Genomic DNA, 13642 nt, shown 5'->3' on the forward strand with positions numbered 1-13642 from the left:
ACTTTTCTTTCATTCCTCTACCTGGCTGCAGCGCTTTTCATCCTACACAGTGTACACTGTACTGAGGGAGTCTGAGACACACCCCCCTGCTCTCAGATTGGCCAGCATGTCTCAACATAGCAGCACTGGCCAATCAGAGCAGGGGGAGTGTCTCGGATTATCACAGCACAGTGCTCATGGAGCAGTCTGAGAAGTGCTACACTAATATCTGGAGGAAAACAAGAAAAGACTAAGAATTGGGGGATAAAAAGTATAAGCGTACAAAAAGAGGGCACTGGGTGACTTTATTAGGCATTTTTCAAAAAATATTACACTTTTTTGTAAAACTGGAAGGTCACCTTTAAGTTTACAAATTCTTGTACCTAACCTACTCTTGTCATGGACTCATCAGCAATGCCATTGTTAGTCTTTTGGGGAATTGTGCTCCTGCTAATATCTGACTGTTATGATGATTGTGTACGATTATGGTTGGGTTCTTAGATGTAGAGATTTCCTTTATTTTTTCATATTGATCCTAATCTGACATTAGGGAGTGAGTTGGAGGCCAAACAGCAGATAACAATTCCTATTTACGGTATATATAGTAATCTCCTCCGCCACTGAACTCATCCAACCGCGTAATTAATTAAGATTAAAGTTGTATTCTTGATTCCGCAAATGAAGGTTATTATTTCTATAACAGAAAAGTTAAACAATTTTCCTTTATACTTTTTTTTTGTCAATTCCCCACAGTTTTTCAAGCTTTCTGCCTGCTGTCATTCAACAGAAACCTTTACTGTTTACACCCAATGGATACAAGTCTGTTCTTGTCATATGTGATGGATACACTGTAACACGGCTCGTTACAGTACAGCGATTAGTGCTGTGTCTCGTAACAAATCGAGGAGCCGTCCGTCCATCACGAATGACCGAGACAGATTTTTGTTCCCTGGAGGGGAATTGAAAGTGGAGGGGATGAGAGTAAATTGTCAACCTTTGTAGATAACACAAAACTTTGTGGGATAATAAAAACTGAGTGAGATAGTATAATATTACAGAATGATCTGGATAAGAAGTCTGCATGGGTGGGTAATATAGAGAAATTCTATTCATTAATATACATTAAATGGAAATATACCTGGGATTACAGAACAGGAGAAGGACTTGGGTATTCTGGATACAAGTAAACTGTACTCAATGTCAGGCAGCAGCTGCAAAAGGAAACAAGATTTTATAGTAAAATGAGAGATAAAATGTTGTAATCCCAGTGTAATATTACCCCTCTATAAAAGGTAATATAACTCATTTATACAAATAAGATTACTTCTCTATACATACAATATTACTCCTCTAAAAATGTATCGTTACCCCTCTATAAATCAGATCTTGAATATGGAATCCAGCTTTGAGTTTTACATTTTAAAAAGAATATTGAAAAGCTAGAGTCAGTTTAAAGGCGGTAACTAGATTATTACATGGGATGGAGACCACTCATATGAGAGGTTACAAAAGTAATTTATGACTTTTAGCTTAGAGTAAAGACACAATCTCTTTTTCATGTATAAACACATGTGTGGCCAATGCAAAGGATTGGCGCATGATTTATTTCTACGAAAGGATCAGGTGATATTCAGTGCGTGTGGAGGAAAGGCAATTCCTTAATCAAAGTAGGAAAGGGTTCTTTACAGTTAGAGCAGTCAGACTAGGAAAGGGTTCTTTACAGTTAGAGCAGTCAGACTAGGAAAGGGTTCTTTACAGTTAGAGCAGTCAGACTAGGAAAGGGTTCTTTACAGTTAGAGCAGTCAGACTAGGAAAGGGTTCTTTACAGTTAGAGCAGTCAGACTAGGAAAGGGTTCTTTACAGTTAGAGAAGTCAGACTAGGATAGGGTTCTTTACAGTTAGTGCAGTCAGACTAGGAAAAGGTTCTTTACAGTTAGAGAAATCAGACTAGGAAAGGGTTCTTTACAATAAGAGAAGTCAGACTAGGAAAGGGTTTTTTACAGTTAGAGAAGTCAGACTAGGAAAGGGTTCTTTACAGTTAGAGCAGTCAGACTGTGGGATGCCCTACTGGAATAGGTAGTAGTGGCAGACACACTATCAGCATTTAAAAAAAGGGTTTGATGCTTTACTTGTTTTGGGTTATTATAAATAATCTTGAGATATACACTCACCGGCCACTTTATTAGGTACACCTGTCCAACTTCTTGTTAACACTTAATTTCTAATCAGCCAATCACATGGCGGCAACTCAGTGCATTTAGGCATGTAGACATGGTCAAGACAATCTCCTGCAGTTCAAACCGAGCATCAGTATGGGGAAGAAAGGTGATTTGAGTGCCTTTGAACGTGGCATGGTTGTTGGTGCCAGAAGGGCTGGTCTGAGTATTTCAGAAACTGCTGATCTACTGGGATTTTCATGCACAACCATCTCTAGGGTTTACAGAGAATGGTCCGAAAAAGAAAAAAAATCCAGTGAGCGGCAGTTCTGTGGGCGGAAATGCCTTGTTGATGCCAGAGGTCAGAGGAGAATGGGCAGACTGGTTCAAGCTGATAGAAAGGCAACAGTGACTCAAATCGCCACCCGTTACAACCAAGGTAGGCCTAAGAGCATCTCTGAATGCACAGTGCGTCGAACTTTGAGGCAGATGGGCTACAGCAGCAGAAGACCACACCGGGTACCACTCCTTTCAGCTAAGAACAGGAAACTGAGGCTACAATTTGTACAAGCTCATCGAAATTGGACAGTAGAAGATTGGAAAAACGTTGCTTGGTCTGATGAGTCTCGATTTCTGCTGCGACATTCGGATGGTAGGGTCAGAATTTGGCGTAAACAACATGAAAGCATGGATCCATCCTGCCTTGTATGGAGCATCTTTGGGATGTGCAGCCGACAAATCTGCGGCAACTGTGTGATGCCATCATGTCAATATGGACCAAAATCTCTGAGGAATGCTTCCAGCACCTTGTTGAATCTATGCCACGAAGAATTGAGGCAGTTCTGAAGGCAAAAGGGGGTCCAACCCGTTACTAGCATGGTGTACCTAATAAAGTGGCCGGTGAGTGTATATTGTAAATTGGCTGAGAAAGATTGAACTTCACGGACCTGTGCGGTTTTTTTTAAACTTGGTACGTAAATAATAAATGGTTATTGCAGAATGACAGCAAGGAAAGATCTTAAAAAAAGCAAGGATTTTGGCAGAAGGTATAAAGGAAAACTGTATAACTTGAATAAGTTATATTTTCTTTAAACGGCTGAATTTTAAGGTTACTTGAAGACTCTCTGTGGGTCATTGATGAGCACTAGTAATTATTAACTAGGACCCAAATTATCATTGACTGCAGAAATGTTGTCACTTATTAATCCATCCTTAACTCTGGAGTCCAGAATCTTTTATTTAAGCTTTAAATATTTATTAAATGGAAAAAATATATATATCAATATTTTAAAAAATGTACAATTGAAAGTAGAATCGGCTTCCTTTATACTTAGGCCCTTGCTATAGAATGACTTAAAGCCTGGCACACGAGGATTACATGCAACTTCTGCAACATTCAGTTTAGTTTTTCATGTGAACGGGAAAGTGCAATCAAGTGACTGTCGGTCTGCTCAAGGTTTGACATGTTCTGATGTGCAAGAGAGAAGGAAATCAGTGGCCACAGCTGTCAAGTAGCACAAGCAGATTTAAAAAAAAAAAAAAGCTGAAGAAAGTAGCAGAAGATTTCATATGTGTAATATCAATATTATTGCAAGCCAAATAAGAGATGTCGTTCTTCCTTCTTTTGATTTAGCATCGTCGTTGCCTGTACTCATTCACCTCCTTGCCCTCTCTCTGTGGGTCCTTGATAGGAATTCCGCTAGTTCTGAACTATTCCATATTGCTAAACAAAAGTTCACTACTAGCAGAACTCGGTCACGTACCACACTGGCAGCCAGGGGGCAGCGTGAGGTAAGATGAACGCTTAGCAATATCTGGGCCATCTTCTGACTTTAGCAGGAGGTTCAAGCGCCAGGTCCTTGTGTCTTTAATCCAAGGCCCTGGCTGAACTGGCTGCTACTATGTAACTCCTTCATCGGCTTAAGTTCTGGTGTCGCCACAGGAATGTATCAGTTGTTTAGTTGTCTTTTACCACCTTAGTGAAAGGAATATATAACTAACAAAAAAAAATCAGCGATGCTACTTATAATACATGTTCTTGAATTATTATTTATTTTTCATGTGTCTTTTAGGAAGCCTGAATTATACATAGAATCTAAGACCTGAGTTATTGTTGCGGATTTCAGCTTTCAGCAGAATCATTAGCACTTATTGTGTGATAAGGAATAGTTTACATGGGACATACAGTAACCATTATCATCAAATCTAAAACATTATCTTCGTCATTAAATACAAGGACGATACAGTGAAGAAACTGACATAAGAAAAGACAGAGAGGTCACACAATATAGTATATAGAGGAACTTCGTATCCATAGTAGTCAACACAGCGCCATCTGCTGTCTGCTCTAAGTAGGCCCTTAAGTAGAAGCCTGCAGCTGTTGTATAATCCATCAATTATCACGTAGACAACCATTTTAGTTCATGGAAAAATTTACATTTACAGTAAATAAAAATAAGTCACAAAGTAATTGAAATTTAGATTTTTTTTTTCCCATTCGATCACATCGTTGGTTATCTTCTGTTCAGCTATTTCTTTACTGTAAATATTGTTATGTTCTATTGCGGATATCCAAAAGGTGAACACTAATGACTGCCATTTTAGATGTTATATATATGAGAGGGGTTCACACTCCTGCATGGAAAATGTAATTAATGCGTGAGAATGGGAATCACGGTAAACTCAGGGACATAGATATACAGCAGGGATCAAAAACTTGAGGCACTTCAGGTGTTGTGAAACTACAACTACTAGCGTTTCCTGACAGCCGTCTCCCAGTTTGTGGCTATCAAGCAATGCTGGGAGTGGTAGTTTTACCGCAGCTGGAGTGCCAAATGTTGCTGAACCCTGCCATAAGGGGTGCATAGATAGCAATTGTAACCAGCCCTACCACCTGAAGAACAATAGATGGCTCATAGTAGATAGGAATACCTTTAACAAAAATATTTATTATGCTTCTGGGAAGACATACTATCTAGGTTTCTAGGCTAAGTACATAGGCTTAAAGGGTTATTCCCAAAATACAAGTAATCTCCTACGCAAGGGATAGGAATTAACTTCCTGATTGTTGGGGGGGAGGTCCGACCGCTGGAAACCTCAGCAATCCCAAGATCAGAACCTTGGAAGCCCTGTTCTCAGGATCACTGGGGATACCAGCAGTTGGACCCCAGGGACTATAAAGTAATCCCCTATTACTGGGTATATGGGATCATTTGTTATTTTAGGAATAACCCTTTAAAAGGCTGAGCTCTACAGAGGTGTCCTTCTTTATCTTTTCTGTTGACTTGACATATACAGAGATGAGTTGAACGAGATGACCAGCTTTAAAAAAAAAAAAAAAAAACAAAACAAGAAAACGTTTAGCGGTACTTTATGCTACATGTGTCTATACACAATGATTGTGCGGTGTGAAACGTAGCACAGCTGTGCAAGTGGTGCACAAGTAGGTTCCCAGGCCAGTGAATATATAAATAAAACTTGGCACTCAACTTAACGAGAGAATCCAAAGGAAATGTTTATTGCAGTCTGTCCAAGATTGACAAGAGACGTTTCAGGCCTGCAAGGACCTTCATCAGTCATACAAAAAAAGATTTACAATAAAGCGCAAAATTACAAAACAATAAAGTGTCATAAAAAAACAAGTAAACAAGAACAACTATGAGGACATCCTCATATCCTAGGGCCAAAAAAGCCAAGCCAGGAGTGGAAATAAAGGGTAAAAGGGAGTAAGGAGAAAGGGTACCTCCTCCTTTATGCAGTTGGGTAGGTACCCTTTCTCCTTACTCCCTTTTACCCTTTATTTCCACTCCTGGCATGGCTTTTTTGGCCCTAGGATATGAGGATGTCCTCATAGTTGTTCTTGTTTACTTAGTTTTTTATGACACTTTATTGTTTTGTAATTTTGCGCTTTGTTGTAAATCTTTTTTTGTATGACTGATGAAGGTCTTTGCAGGACTGAAACGTCTCTTGTCAATCTTGGACAGACTGCAATAAACATTTCCTTTGGATTCTCTCGTTAAGTTGAGTGCCAAGTTTTATTTATATACATACGCAATTTTTGATATGTGGATTGTTAGCATGGTGCAATGATTTATTGATATTGAAACTTGATTTCCTAATGAAATTCATAGAAACGTAAAGGTGGGCAGACACATCCGTAACTCCGTAACAACATTTTTAACAACTTGAAGAAAAACGTCAAATATCTTGCTGGTGATATATTTTATAGAGGAGTTTTAAAATGATATTAACTTGTATAATTTACCAACCTTGTGACCGCAATACTGTGTTGAAAGAAGAGAAGGTGACACTAAACATGGAAAATACTAATTATTTGGGTTTTTTTTTTACATAATTGTACAGAAAATGTCTTTATGCTCCATTAATGGAGATATTTTAAGAGAATGAAGATAAAGAAGTTTTGGAAAACCATACTATTCATTCTTGGAACAAAAACCTGTTTTGCCTTTCGGGATTCATTGACTGACTCTCTTTTATTCCCCCAGGGATGAGCAGCGCTGGAGGTGTCCCTACAACCATCCATATTAAAGTTTAGCCAAGCCAAATGTCTACATTGATAGATTATGGCTCACTCTAGTTAGCCTTGGCACGTCTTCCTTTATCTGTTAGTGACTAGAACAATATTTCTGATGACATATTTAGAGACATTAGAGCCACCGCTGGAAGGACACGGGCACCGGAGGTGAGTATGAGTGATATCATTACACGGGAGGGAAACATAGGGATTCAGAAGAGGTTGTCCAAGAAGTGGACAACTCCTTCTAACTAAAATATTTGGTTTTCAATCATTTTTATTGTTTTTTTTTAAAGCCGTATATACATGGGTAAGCAGAGAGGAAATAAAAAATTAGGAATGGGGTTAAGGAAAATATTTGTTGCCTCATTAGCATGTAGGTTTTCCTGTGATCATTTCACACATTCAGATTTATGAAGGATGGGGTGACGTGCCTTTTGTATCACTGGAAACGTAACGGTGATGTCCAGGAGATAATTATTAAGCTAAAAACAATAATAAAAGAAGTACGTGTCTTGGCTTCTGCATTGATGCTTTTTGGGTCTTCGCTGGTCTCTGCTTTCCAGTTCTCACCTTGTCCCAATGGAAATGGATGGAAGTGACTACTCGGTCGATCACAGATGAAGATGGGTCACCGCTGTAGCCAGGGATTGGCTAGGTAGACAGCATAGTGCCTCAGTGGATACCACTGTTGCTCAGTTGTTGGGTAGCACAATGGCTCAGTGGTCAGCACTGTTAGTTTGTAGCGCTTGGGTCCCGGGTTCAAATTCCAACAAGGAAAACATGTACAAGGATTTTGCATGTTCCCCCTGTTCCTCCCACGAACAAAAACCATACTGATAGGGAATTTAGGTTGTGAGCCCCAATGGGGACAGTGACGATAATGTCTGTAAAGTGCACTGAAATATGATGGAGCTACATAATGTGTATAATAATATCTAGTGTGTCAAGACCAGCAGGAATTTGAAAAGCTTGTTTTAATTAAAAAACATATTACGTTTTTCTCTAGCACTAGGTCTAGCACTCAGTGACATCAACAGCGCTGCAGTCAATAACTAAGCTCAGTGGCTCCAGACACTGAGCTCATTGATTGCATGCAGCGCTGTCGATGTAACATCAGCCCTGCAGACAATAATAGACAAGGAGGAGACTCAGCGCCGGACCTGGGTAAGGTGGGTAAAGCACTGTTTGTTTGTTTTTTAAGAAACAAGCTGCAACCAGTGGACAAGTGTTTTTCCAAAACTGGAAAACCCCTTTAAAGGGCAGGTAGGATCAAGCTGTCATTAAAAACAGCCTTGGACAGATAAGATGAGCCAATATGCAGGCAGTGACTTATGACTCACAAATGATCGATACTGATCAATAACTGTTCTTTGGTGCTAATCCAACTTCTGCCACATGATATGGAAGTAAAACATTTAGCAATATACAGCTTCAGAGATCCATGGGATATCTTTATTAATGAAGTCATGTGCGCCCAAAGCAAAAATTAATCCCTACAAAGAACCTAATAAAGATATAAGCCTGGAAGCCTCAAGGACCGTGATTAATATGATAAAATATGGATTCCTGTATTGTGAATATGCAAGAAGGTGATACAAAATGAGAAGGGTTATTGACAATGGGGCAGTCGTGATCACATCATTGTGGACATTGCTGAAAGATATCACAGGTGCGGGATTCTAAAAAGGTAAAAATATAAAAAATCTGATATTAAATATGTCAACATGAGTGAGGATTTAACGCTAGGACACTTCACTCTTCATTTTACCGTTTAGAAGCTTTCGCAGACAAAGGACCAGAAACCTCAATTATCCTTTGCTCCTTATTATAAGAAAGATAGCCTTAGATCTTTATGAAATGCAAAGTAAGCTGAGAAATGTCATATCTAAAGGACAAAACATTCACAGTCCATCTGAGCTTTACATTGGGCTTCCTCTACAATTACAGGGGCATTAAACGAGCAATATAAAGATATATAAAATGTTCCTGTATCAAACACATTGAGCTGGAACGCAGATGGAGTCCTGTAATAATACTTTTCGATCAGTTTCTCCATCAAAGCTTTTCTTACTAAAAGAATTATCTTTACTTTTAAAGATTCTCATCAGGCATGTAGTTATACATAGCATTGGAAAGTACTGACATAAAGGTCATAATGATGACTCCAATCAGTGCAAGGTAAAGTGGGACCATTCAGAGCTATAGATTATGTGTGAGAAAGAGACATTGATCTCAACCATTCAATTTCCTGATTTTTCTGCCCGTCATTATCACAACAGGGTTCAGTTACAAAGTGAAGCTTTCAATTACATAAAATCCTTCTCGAAAACATCAAAGTAATAAGGAAAAGTTTATCTAAGTATATACGTAATACTTAGACATGATCCGTTGATAAACTTATAGATCATAATTTTACTACTCAGTCTCATAAACCTTTTTGTTTTACCAAATTAATTGGAATTAAACCAATATTAATCATGGGTAAAAACATTCTAAGTGACCTGAAAACTGCTATGGACTCAATAAGAATAGTTTTAACAAGAAACTAGTGATGAGCGAACGTGCTGGGATAAGGTGTTATCTGAGCATGCTTGAGTGCTAACCGAGTGTCTTTGGCGTGCTCGAATAATAGGTTCCGAGTCCCCGCGGCTGCATGTCTTGCAGGTGTTCGACAGTCGCAACACATAGAGGGATTACCTAACAAACAGGCAATCCATGCATGTGTTGCATTTGTCTAACAGCCGCAAGACTTGAAGCTTCGGGGACTTGAACATAGTATGAGATGATATTTTTTTCGAGCACTTGGCTAGCACCCGAGCATGCTGAGATAACACCTTATCCTAGCACGTTCGCTCATCACTACAAGTAACTAAAATATCTTTTTTTAGAATTAGGTCCAGAATGGAAAATTCTGAAACTTTTGTAAATTACTTTATTAGGGGCTTTGTCGATATTTCTGTAAAAAAAAATTGCATATAAGTGGCATTCAAACCTCGTTTTTTTTCCTAGTCTATTTTCCTGCCTTCAGCTGCATTAATAACAGTAGATACTCTGTGGTATGGATGATGGCAGTGATGAGGAAGCCTGTCTCCCCCTCTGAGTGTTCTGCTTAGGCCACGTTCACACGGTCAGTATTTGGTCAATATTTTCCACCAGTATTTGTAAGCCAAAATCAGGAGTGGAACAATCAGAGGAATAGAAACATGTCACCACTTCTGTATTTTTCGCCCATTACTGGTATTGGATTACAAATACTGAACGTGGTCTTTTCAAAACAACCTTCTGCACCTTATCCCCAGCGTTAGTGAGATACAGGGGCCTAGCTGACCCTTTCACTGCCATCATCTGTACTCCAAATGAATATGTTCTCATATCAATACAGTTGGCAAATAGAGTAGGGAAAAGCCAGTGTTTGGAAGTCAGTTACATGGAATTTTTTTTACAAGAATGAAGAAAACTTCCTAATAAAGTGGTGTGCAAAGTTTCATAACTTTCCATGCAGGACAAATCGATTAAAACAAAAATAAATAATAGTTTAGTGACTCATTAATAATAAATAAATAAATAAATAAATAAATAAATAAATAAAACTTTAATTACTCATTCAATGTGCAACCACTTCTTTATTTGTCCCTACAAGGTGGGGGTGGACGTTTTATGATCCTCAAATTGAATGCATCAGTACATGCTGTGTTATTGGTGTAAGTATATTCTCGAGTGGCCTATAACCATATAAACCATGGACTACGTTTGTCATCAGTTGAGAAAGTGATGAGTTGGCACCTGAAGATATAGCATCTACTTAGCCAGTGAAGTATTTATTTCGATAGAGCCTGAGGGGTTATTGGGTGTGGATTTTTGCAGAATACCAATGCCGCCTGGAAAATTTTTAGGGAGCAAACCTGTGGCAGTAGACATGGCAGAATGGATGGTGGATGAAGCTGGGGTTATGCCAGAGCTACCTGACTGATGGGCACGGAAGACACTTGGGTAGACTCGGACGTTGATTATCATCATCGCCACTCAATGGATTCTTTCCACAGAACTGGCAAAAAAAGCAACTGTGTGACTAAGGTACAAAAGGTAGGCACATGTCTGGGAAAGAATATTGAAACAAGTATGTATAAGCATTAGGCGTAACATGACATGCCTATGAATTATGGACTCTATAGAACAGGACAGATCCACTAAAGTATCAAAGGATCCACCAAGAAATACAAACTCTGACACAAATAATAAGCCCAAAAGCTTGTGAAGAACGAAACCCATTAGTGAGCTGACTTTGGAAGCCAATCTCTTTCCACTAAGGTCTATTTCTTATGGGTAAAGTCACAATTAACCGATTGGCCATTAATTATACGTCCTTGTGTACAATTTTAACAAAAAAAAAAGTTTAGAATAAACTCAAACGTGGAAGTGATCCTGCTGATAAAGATTGAGGGTACCCGGAACAACAGCTAAGTGTTTGGATTTATTAGACTTGGCGTAGTAATAATAATTATATAAGTTGAAAAATCTTTTTTTTTCTTTTTCAATTGCATCTATTTAGAAACAAAAGGATTTACTAAAGACAAATTCCAGCCTCAAAAACTAGGACAAGATACAAGGCTCACCTGGACAAAGAGGCACAAGTGCTGATCGGAGGGCGTCCTGGGGATCAATAGGGGGCTGCAATGAATATATCACAAAAGCACATTTCAGAGTAAAAATAAGTTGTGATTGGTTGTGGAAATGTCTGCAAAAGTCGTTATGGAGGGAGCAGGGTGAGCTGTGACAGCGCCAACTGCGATCAGTGGATCCTGTGTTATCAGCAGTTGAATGTGTAGCTCCCCATAGTCTTGCACATCATTAGGAATCTCTCAAAGACCACAACAGCCAAAGACCACACAATAACCATTCCTATCAAACCAGAAAATGTGTATTAACCTCCCAAGGTTAAAATAAATAAATAAGGAGGAAAGAAAAACTAATTAAATCCTAGAAAACGATAATTATGAATTATGCCTATATATTTCCATAAATAATCCAGGCTGAGCTGACTGAGAAGATTTACAAAGTTGTTAGGAGATGGCACTAAAATATAATTAAAAAATTAAAAAGCAAAATACAGCAACCCATACATGACATGCCAATATTTGACTCTGACCTGTTTAATAATAAAGCTTGACAATTTTAATGGGAATCTGCCAGCAGGATTTTCTATATAATCTGACAGCAGCATGATGTAGGGAGAGACCCTGATTCCATCAATGTGTCACTTACCGGGGTGGTTGGTGCAGTTTTGATACAACCCCTGTTTTCTCTGCTGCAGATGTAGCAGAGCTCGGAATACTGAGCTGTATATAACTCCGCCCACACCACTGATTGGCAGATTCCTGTGTCCACTGTCAGCAAGCTGCTAATCAGTGGTGGGGGCGGGGTTACACACATTAGTGGACTCCCTGGCATGTGAGACCTAGTCCTCTAGTGATAATCTCCTGTTCATAAAACACTTGCACTGAAACTACAGCACACATTATTATTATTATTTATTGTTATAGCGCCATTTATTCCATGGCGCTTTACATGTGAGGAGGGGTATACATAATAAAAACAAGTACAATAATCTTAAACAATACAAGTCATAACTGGTACAGGAGGAGTGAGGACCCTGCCCGCGAAGGCTCACAATCTACAAACATCCTAATAAGTAACACATCCTTGGAATCAGGCTATCTGCCCCTATTTTATACTGCTCTCATGCTCTCAGATTAAATTGCAAAAACCTGCTGACAGAGCAACTTTAATCCCTTTCCCGAGATACGCCGAATATATAAGGCACCATGATAGCGCAGGTTCACGGGATCAAATGGGGGTGTCAGAGAGCTGACAACCTGTAGCAATGCCCATGATCGATGCTAGCACTGATCATGGGTGACATTTGCAGAACTGCAGAGGGAGAGAGCTCCTCTCTGTGCTCCCATCGGCACAACGTAATGCAATCTCATTATGCCGATGGTTTCCATGTGTAACAATCCATGTTTGGATCTGTGTCAGATCTGGTTTTGCTTTGATTAAAACATTTTTTCCTTTCTGGTCATCGGGGGTTAATGCAGTTTCCCCCCCCCCCCCCCCCCCCCCCGATGGCCGCTGGTGTTATTGCATTGCATTGCATTGCTGCTGGGTAAGCTGATGTTTGTGGTGACCGCTCCCACCATCCTTTATAAGGTCACCTGATGCATCAGCTGACTGTTGGTTATACAGGTCTTCTGGAGATCAACCAAGTTGGAGAAAGACCTGGCTGGGAGCAGTAGTTCTTCAGCTGAGTCCAGTGTATCTGGTGTTTCTTTCCCGCTGTGCTGTATTTTGCAGCAATAAGCTAAGTGTTGTTTGCTTACCTTGTTTGTCTAAACTTTCCCTTTGTGTTTTATTAGTGCCCGTGGGACCAGTGCTCTCACCTGCCAGTTGCCAACTTAGGGATAGGTGCAGGGCAAGTGAGGGACTAGCTGCAGCAGTTGTTGGGGTTCTGGGACTCGGCTCAACCAGAACCCAAGATATCTCTCCCTGACAGGTTCTCTGGAGGGAGAGATACATTTTTGTTTTTTAAGGAGGCCTGCAAGTTATACTTCAGGCTCCGCCCTCGTTCATCAGGGAGTGAGGAACAACGGGTGGGAATCATCGTTTCCCTTCTTAAGGGTGACCCCCAATCCTGGGCCTTCTCCCTGCCAACTGGTTCTCCATCTCTACGGTCAGTGGACGAGTCTTTCACGGCTCTGGCGCTGCTGTATGGTGATCCTGATGGCGTCACTCTGGCGGAATCCTGACTCCGTAAGATCAAGCGGGGGCCGGCCGGCTGAGGAGTATTGTTCAGAGTTCAGAAGGTGGGCCACAGATACACAGTGGAATGACCCTGCCCTTAGGAGCCATTTTATGCAGGGTCTGTCCCCAAGGTTGCAAGATACTCTGGTGCCGTACGCCACCCCCAGGTCAT

This window comes from Ranitomeya variabilis, chromosome 2 (genome assembly GCF_051348905.1).
Source record: "Ranitomeya variabilis isolate aRanVar5 chromosome 2, aRanVar5.hap1, whole genome shotgun sequence".
NCBI classification, from domain to species: Eukaryota; Metazoa; Chordata; class Amphibia; order Anura; family Dendrobatidae; genus Ranitomeya; species Ranitomeya variabilis.